This window comes from Elephas maximus, chromosome X (genome assembly GCF_024166365.1).
Source record: "Elephas maximus indicus isolate mEleMax1 chromosome X, mEleMax1 primary haplotype, whole genome shotgun sequence".
In the NCBI taxonomy this organism is placed as follows: Eukaryota; Metazoa; Chordata; class Mammalia; order Proboscidea; family Elephantidae; genus Elephas; species Elephas maximus.
In genome coordinates, this window is record NC_064846.1 from 72,125,285 (window position 1) to 72,133,692 (window position 8,408).

The 8,408-nt window shown below is 37.0% G+C and overlaps 1 non-coding gene across 1 annotated transcript; it reads left to right on the forward strand.

The window, feature by feature from the left end:
• The first annotated feature begins 421 nt into the window (after positions 1-421).
• Positions 422-508, forward strand: TRNASTOP-UCA (transfer RNA opal suppressor (anticodon UCA)). The gene has a single exon. It is a non-coding gene; the product is annotated as a tRNA-Sec (tRNA).
• The last annotated feature ends 7,900 nt before the right edge of the window (positions 509-8,408 follow it).

Below are 8,408 nucleotides of genomic sequence, written 5' to 3' on the forward strand. Positions count from 1 at the left end.
ACAGCTTCCTGGCCAACTGACTGGAAGAGATCCATATTTATGCCTATTCCCAAGAAAGGTGACATGTGGTGGTGGCGAAGAATATTGAATATATCATGGTCTACCAAAAGAACGAACAAATCTGTCTTGGAGGAAGTGCAGCCAGAATGCTTCTTAGAGGCAAGGATGGCGAGACTGCTTCTTACATACTTTGGACATGTTGTCAGGAGGGATCAGTCCCTGGAGAAGGACATCATGCTTGGCAGAGTACAGGGTCAGTGGAAAAGAGGAAGACTCTCAACGAGGTGGATTGACACAGTGGCTGCAACAATGAGCTCAAGCATAAGAACGATTGCAAGGATGGCTCAGGACTGGGCAGTGTTTCGTTCTGTTTTTCCCTATGAGTTGGAACTGACTCAACCACACCTAACAACAACAACATGTTGGGATGTTCTACAGTGGTCTGGGGTGCAAGCTTCAAACCTGTAGTTGTCTAGCGACAGAGTGGTTCAATTCCACCTTTTCGACGTCAGACTAGTCCTTCTGGAAACCGCGGTGGCATAGTGGTTAGGTGTTACGGCTGTTAACCAGAAGGTCGGCAGTTTGAACCCGCCAGGTGCTCCTTGGATACTCTATGGGACAGTTCTACTCTTTCCCATAAGGTCGCTGTGAGTCAGAATTGACTTGACGGCAATTGCTGTTTGTTGTTGTTGGTTGGGGGTTGGGTGTTGTTGGTTAGTGAGAGTACTTTTCTCTTGGGGCTATTTTTTGTTTGTTTGTTTGTTACCATTGGGATTTCTGTGTTGCAGACTTCACTGGAGTATAGGTTGGAGCATACATGAGGCCAAACCAAAAACAGAATGAAAAAAAAAAAAAATCAGGTAACTCACTGCTTGATGGTTCATAGAGTCTTGAGGTCACTATATGGTTTTCTTTTTTTCTCCACCTTTTAAATTCTTGTGTTAGTTGCTTTAAATATTTTGTCCATAGTTTTTTGTTGTAATTAGTAATAGGAATGACATAGAATGTGTTCACTTTGTCTTTTCTAGAATCAGATGTCCATTTACATTTTTATAATCAATGATATAATTGGATTAATTTCTACCATTTTATATTTGCCCATTTTTTCTGCATTCTTTTCTCCTTACTCACCTCTTTTGGAGTGGTTGCCTTCCCTCCTATTCAATTTTTTCCCGTTACGGTTTGGAAGTTATACATTTATACTTCCATTAATTTAGTGATTACTCAAGACAACTTAATATGCATTTTTAACTTAAAATTCTGTACTTAATAAATACTTTCATGTTCTTTTTTTTATTTATAAAATTCATGGATCTTCTGACCTCCCTAAATTCTCACATCCATGAATATGTAGATACCTTGGCTTCATGTGAGTCCCCTAACTCAATACTAACATAATTTTAGCCCATTTAATAATCAAAGGTTGCCTTTCTCCCTCCTTTTTGAATGTCCCTTGGATAGTATATCATTTGTAGGAGTAATGTTGAAGCAAAGTCTAATATAAAATTTGCTAACCTATAGCTAAAATTTTAAATTTAACCTTTTATCAAATGGACAGCTACACAATTTAGAAGGAAACAGCAACCTTGTGATTAATGAATGCCAAAATCAAGGGACAAATAGCATATCTTTTTATCAGTTAGAAGAGAGTTTTGGCATTCTTTTATAAGGTCAGTAATATTGGCACTTGGTGTTCTTAATAATGAAGTTAATCATGAAGAACTGATATGTTAATGGATTTGTAATATTCCAAGTACTTTCACAACAGTCGTGAAATTAAATTAACCTAATATTACTTCATACATTTGAAATTCTTATTTTTTAAAGGAAAATTAAAGGTACATGAGAGAAAAAAATTAATTTAAGTTGGAATGCATCATGCATTCCTTAGAGTCATGCTGTGTCGGTACAAAATTATTGGCAAACCATTCCAAGGCTATTTCAGTTGTCCACTTGTATTTCCTATACATTTTATAAGACAAATGCAGTTTGAACAGACCTTTTGTCTTACTTGTCAATTATTCCCTGAGTGTAAATTTTACACTCTGTAATGTAGTAAATATTCCCCTGTGAATCCCTGGATCTCTAGAAGTGCCTTAAAGAATAACACATTAAAGTGGTTTTGAATGATCATTGATTAATTTTTCATCTTGTCACCAAAATAATAGGCTATAGATAAATAGACTGAGTAGTATTTTTTAGGGATAGTGATTTCTGTTTGGGGGTGAGATAATCATAACGTACATTTACCATAACAGGAAAAAGTTTAGAACAAGTAATAGCTTTTGGGGGGGAGTCCTGGTGGCACAGTGGTTAAGCAGCTGAGCTACTAACCGAAAGGTCAGGGGTTTGAATCCACCAACAACTCTGCAGGAGACCGATGTGGCAGTCTGCTTCCTTAAAGATTGCAGCCTTGGAACCCCTACGGAGCAGTTCTGCCCTGTCCTATAGGGCCACTTTGAGTCAGAATCAACTTGAAGGCAATGGCAATGGGTGTTTAATAGCCCTTTTAAAAACAAAGACTCAATCTTGTCTTACTCATCTAGAATAATTTATGAGTACCAGCTTTATGAATTCATGGCTTCCTACAAATTTTTACGTATGTGCGAGATAAGGATTGGGGTACCTTGTGTTTTGGTGCTAGTCATTACATGAAATGGTGGAAAGAGGTGATAAATAAGAAGCACTTACTGCTAATTCTTTCTAAAGGAGGCTGAGGATGAAATCACAATTGTCAGGGAAGAGGAGGTAGTTGATACCATTTTGACTGTGGATTGCACAATTTGCATCAGAATATTAGAATCAAAAAGGCCTTGAGTTGACCATTTAATCCCAACCTACTTTTTTATTGATTTAAAACTTAGCTCCAGTTGTGGTACATGACTTGGCGGGGATTTCATAGGATGATAATATCATTGCTATAATTAAACATGGGTTTCTAGATTCTTGGTTCAGCAGTCTTTTCTAAGCTACTTATTCCTTAAACTTTCTGAATAGTAAGCATCATGCAGAAAGTTAGTTTGCTACTTTAACGAACTGTTACGTATAAAAGTACATATTCCAAATTATCTCCAATTTATATACTTTTACATCATTGACAACAGTGGCAAATGGCAGTCAGTAAAGTGCAATCTACCTCTAAGTGGTCACCAAGTTCTCTCTATTGTTTATGAATGATCTCTCTTCTTGTGGTTCTTGGTGTTTTCTACTGATCAGCTGCTGTTTTATACAGAAGTAATGGGTTGGAAATCAGTATGGAAGGGCTAAATTGATGGTATATCCAGGATGTAATTTGGCACCTAATTATGGGGTAATTTTTTAACCCTATTGAATCACAATTTATTATAGCTGTTTTTCCTTACGCTTTGTCAATTTTCGTAAAGATACAGGAAAAAATGTTCCATATTTCCACTTTATTTCAGGCTATATTATTTAGGTTTCTTTCCCCCTTCTTTGCCTTTTTCATGAATAAAAAATGTTTTTGTTCACTGCCCCTCACTATAAAAAAATAATCTCAATTAATTAGTTCAAAAAGAGAAAGACATCTTTTCCATTTTATTTCTCCAAAGAGTATCAAGTGAAAACAAAGATGGTTAGACAGCCCTGTGTATGAGTAACTATCCCATTATAGTTGGATCAAAATGACTTGACAGGCATCTGTAGAGCTTAAAATCAGATCCTGCAGAGACTTCCTTTCTATTACTCAATTGACTGCCAAAGAAAGGCAGGAAATCACTGCTTTGAAATGCCATGTCTCCTTTTTCTCCCATTACAGAAAAATGCATGCATAACGATGTCAACACATTATTACCTACAAAACTTCTCAACATATTTGCACAAAGGAGATTTGGAAATGAAATCTCTCCCTGCTAGTCTGACCACATCATATAAATTTCAAAGGCAGGACTAAATTTTGTAAGCCTGGCTCTATACCAAAAATCAAATCGATTTAATAGCTGCTATCAAAAAAAAAAAAAATTGTTTTTTTGCTTATCTAAATTCCATCATCTAAATTAAGTATAATTCAATAGGGCAGTGAACTATACTTAAGAGACCTAGGTTCAAAATCTAGCTCTGTCAGTTCTTATTGTGTGACTCTGAGCAAATTACATTAATAACCAGGAGCTTCGGTTTTCAAACTGTGTAAAAAAGAAGGTTGAATAGAATAAACTTTAAGCCCTTTTCCAATTTTAAATATTATAAACTGAACATACTATTAATATCTTATATTTTTATAACACTTTATAGTTAAGGATTCTTTCACATGCACTCTCTTAAAATATTGCTACAGTTCTCTGGACACAGTGTTACAATGTTGAAATTAATACAGTTACACTGGAGACATTCACACACTGAAATTTTTAATAGTTGTTGTTAAACCTGAATCAAAAGTTAGTACATGCATACTATACAAAATTTTAAGCATAGAGAAGCAAATTCAGAAAAATCAAAATTAAAAAAAAAAAAGCCCTCATGTTACCATTATCAGAGAATCCCTTCTGGAAAGACAATGAGTTGTCCAACAGAGATTTGTACTTCTAGATGGTAAGAAGCCCAGGTGGTGAAGTGGTTAAGTGCTCAGCTGCTAACTGAAAGTTCAGCGGTTCAAACCCACCAGGCACTGTGCAGGAGAAAGATGTGGCAATCTACTTCTGTGAAGATTACAGCCTTGGAAACCCTATGGGGCAGTTCTATTCTGTCCTACAGGGTTGCTATGAGTCAGAATTGAATTGGTAACAACGGGTTTGGTTTGGGTTTTCTAGATGGTAGGAGTCCCTGTGTGGTGCAAATAGTTAATGCATTCAACACTACCAAAAGGTTGGAGGTTTGAGTCCATCCACAGGTGCCTTGTAAGAAAGGCATGGTGACCAATTTATGAAAAATTGGCCAATGAAAACCCTATGGAGCACAGTCTACTCTGACACACACGGGATTGCCATGAGTCAGAATCGACTCCATGGCAACTGGATTATTTTTTAACTGTTTTATCCTAAAGGTAGAGTGGTCACTGGAAAGCAGTTGCCTGGCTGAAGATTACACTTCCCAGCACCCATCCACTCTCTTGCATCTAGATGGAGCCTTGTGACTAGATCTTCCTAATGGATTGACTGGAAATATTGTGTGTCATTTTCAGGCTAAAGTGGTTAAAAGTGAGAGCACCATTCTCTCATGCTTTCTCTTCACCCATCTGCTATCTGCAAGTGAAGTCCATATGAACTTGGAAGACACTTGCTGAAGAAAACAGAACATCAGTCAACCTTTTGTTATAAATAGTTACATGGAGCTAAGCCTTACAACCCCTATTGTCATATTTGGTTAAAAGAAGAATACCTTGTGTCTAGACAACTGTGAACTTCCAAAGTTAGATAAACTCTAACTGTACCCTTGGCTCACCTTTTTCTTCTGAGCGCCAAATACTTAAATATTTTATTTCTGTATACTTTTATTGTCAGTATCTTCCAACATCTTCCCTAATTTAACTGATTTCATATGCTCCATATCTTTTAATTAACTCTAATGCATGTATTGTCTCTTGAATAACATTGTCAAACAGCCTAAATTTATGTTATCTATGCACAAACTCAAGGACTTTCAGACAATTTTGTCTAGGAAAACATGTCTATAAACAATGTTTTTAAAATCTGGGATAAGATTAACTAATATTTGCTGAGTAATTACTAAATTGCAAGCACTTTTGTACTCACTCTACCTGTATTATTTTGTTAAATGCCCATAGCAATCATTTGAGTTAGGCTTGTCATTATCTTCCATTTTGAAAAGTGGAATCAGGCAGAGTTTAAGTAACTTTCCCAAATTCATATAACTAACAAGTTGCAGCACTGCAATTTGACTCCGGTCCAGCTCAAGAGACTTTTAACCTCAATGAGATAATCTCACCTTAGCTTACATTTCCCTCTGAAAAATATACCATGAATATTCTCCCATAGTTTCTGATATTCATCTATCACAACTATTTACTTGTCATGTGTTATCCATAATTTGTGTTATTGATTGATTGAATTATGTCCTCGGAAAATTTGGGTGGTAAATCTTAACCCCTATACCTGTGGTTACAATCCCATTTGGGAATGTGTTTTCATTGTTATATTAATGAGGCAGTATTAGGTGGGTCTTAAATCTATCACTTTTGAGATATAAGAGAACAGATTAAACAAGCAAGCAAACAAGGACAAACAAAGGGGAAGATACAAGCCACATGATCGTCAAGGAACCTGGGAAGAGAAGCTGAAAAGAGACAAGGACCTTCCCCCAGAAAGGACAGAGAGAACCTTCCTCTAGAGCTGTCACCTTGAATTAAAATTTCTATCTTGCTAAACTGTGAGAAAATAAATTTCTGTTTCTTAAAGCCATCTACTTGTGGTATTTCTGTTATAGCAGCACTAGATAACTAAGAACATATGTATGTACAATATGCTTTTAACACTTTGCCTACCGTGATCAACACAATCTTTAGGCAATTTCCAAAGTTTCACTGTTATAAATAATGTTGTAATGAGTTGGCTTGCTCATAACTCTTCTTTGCACATCACCGATAGTTATCATGAAGTAAATTCTTGAAATTTTCAGTGATGCCTTAAAGGAAAGAGCACCGTTTAGATTTTGATGAGGAGCACAGTGATTAAGCGCTTGGCTGCTAACCGAAAGATCGACAGTTTGAACTCACCAACCTCTTTGAGGGCAGGGCCAGGGGAGACCTGTACAGGGACAGGGGAGGGCTGGGCCACTCCACCCATGGGAGGCTCACTGGCCGACTCTTCCCACATGGAGGAGGGTGACACCATGAATTACTGCACTGGGAGACACCAATTTTAGTGATGCTGCTGAGTTTGTTTTTCTGAATAGTTATCAGAACATCATTTATTGAGGAAATCATCATTTTCTCCCAGATTGGAATTCAACTTGACAATGTTGAATTATACCCAAACCTGAGATTCTGGAAACAACCTCCCCCACCCACCCCCATGACCCTTGCGTGTCCTGGAAAACGCTGCCCAAGATGGCATTAACGTTCCCCTCAGTTAGACTAAACTTTCTACTCTAGGCCCCTGAATTCTTTCTCTCCTTGGTCCTTACAGGGCTCAGATGCAACATGTTCCATGTACCCTTAACAGTAAACTTGGGAGATAAACTTAGAAGATGTGACTGACTTATCCCATTGCTTAATCTCCCCCAAACAACCTTCAGCACCTCAGTATTTTTCTAATAGCTTACTTCTGTTCTTCAAAACCCGGCCGGATTCTGCTACAGCAGAGCAGAAATTCAGACTTAGTTCTGGTCTCCTTATTGTGATGGCCTCTTTCCTGCCATTGTAATGTTCCTTCCCTTCCCTAACCTTCCAATTGTCCTTTCCCATTTCTTTCTTTCTTTTTTTTTTTTTTGCAATAATCCTTTTGAATAAAGTTATCCTTTTGCTTGTTTTAACATTGTCTGGTGCATTTTTTCTTTGACCTACCTTTATCATACACTACTTACATATTTGTGAGTGTTTTTCTAACTGTCCTGTTTTATTATATTTATCTTATTGACTATTCTAAAGCTCATGTCACATTCTTCTAATTATTTTCACTGTATAATATAGTTGACTTACTTATATTTATTTTGCCAAGTTAATACATGAATTTAATTACAGAGTGATACAGAAGAAAAGCACTTACAATGGAAGCAACTTTCTCTTACAGCTCTGATTTTAGATTTTCTTGGGAATGGGTTACAAACTTGTGGCATGAGAACTGAAAATGGCACCAGGAATGTTATCACTATATCTCTATTAAGGTTTTAGAGCTCTGGCCGCACAGTGGTTAAGAGCTCAGGCTGCTAATCAAAAGGTCAGCAGTTCAAATCCACCAGCCACTCCTTGGAAACTCTATGGAGAAATTCTGCTCTGTTCGGTAGGGTCATTATGAGTCAGAATTGAATCAACGGCAATGGGGTTTGTATTTTTTGGTTAAGGGTTTAACATCCGTCTTTATCAATTTTATCCTGAATGCACACAGTAGAATTTTGAATCAAAGACAGATTTCTTATTATACTCATAATAAGATAAACAGTCAGTGTAACAATGCAGCATCAGAACCCTGTATGCAGCTAGTCCTGCAGACCAAGTAACACAATGACAACCCAGATGGAAAAACTCTCTTATGTTACTTATGGGTTCACTCCATAGACAAGGGTCACAGAAAATAAATTGTCTGTGCTTATAAAGGGCAAAAGACCATTTTCTCTCTCCCTTTTTGAGTGTGTGTCCTTGGAGAATACTTAGTTTAATCCATTGGTGTATAAGTAAATCTCTCGATGGGCCGGATAAGCCCATCGTCTCCAACTTTTAGAACCTACAGATGTTTCCAAGGTTCTGTCCTATTCCCCCATTGAAAAATATACACATACTT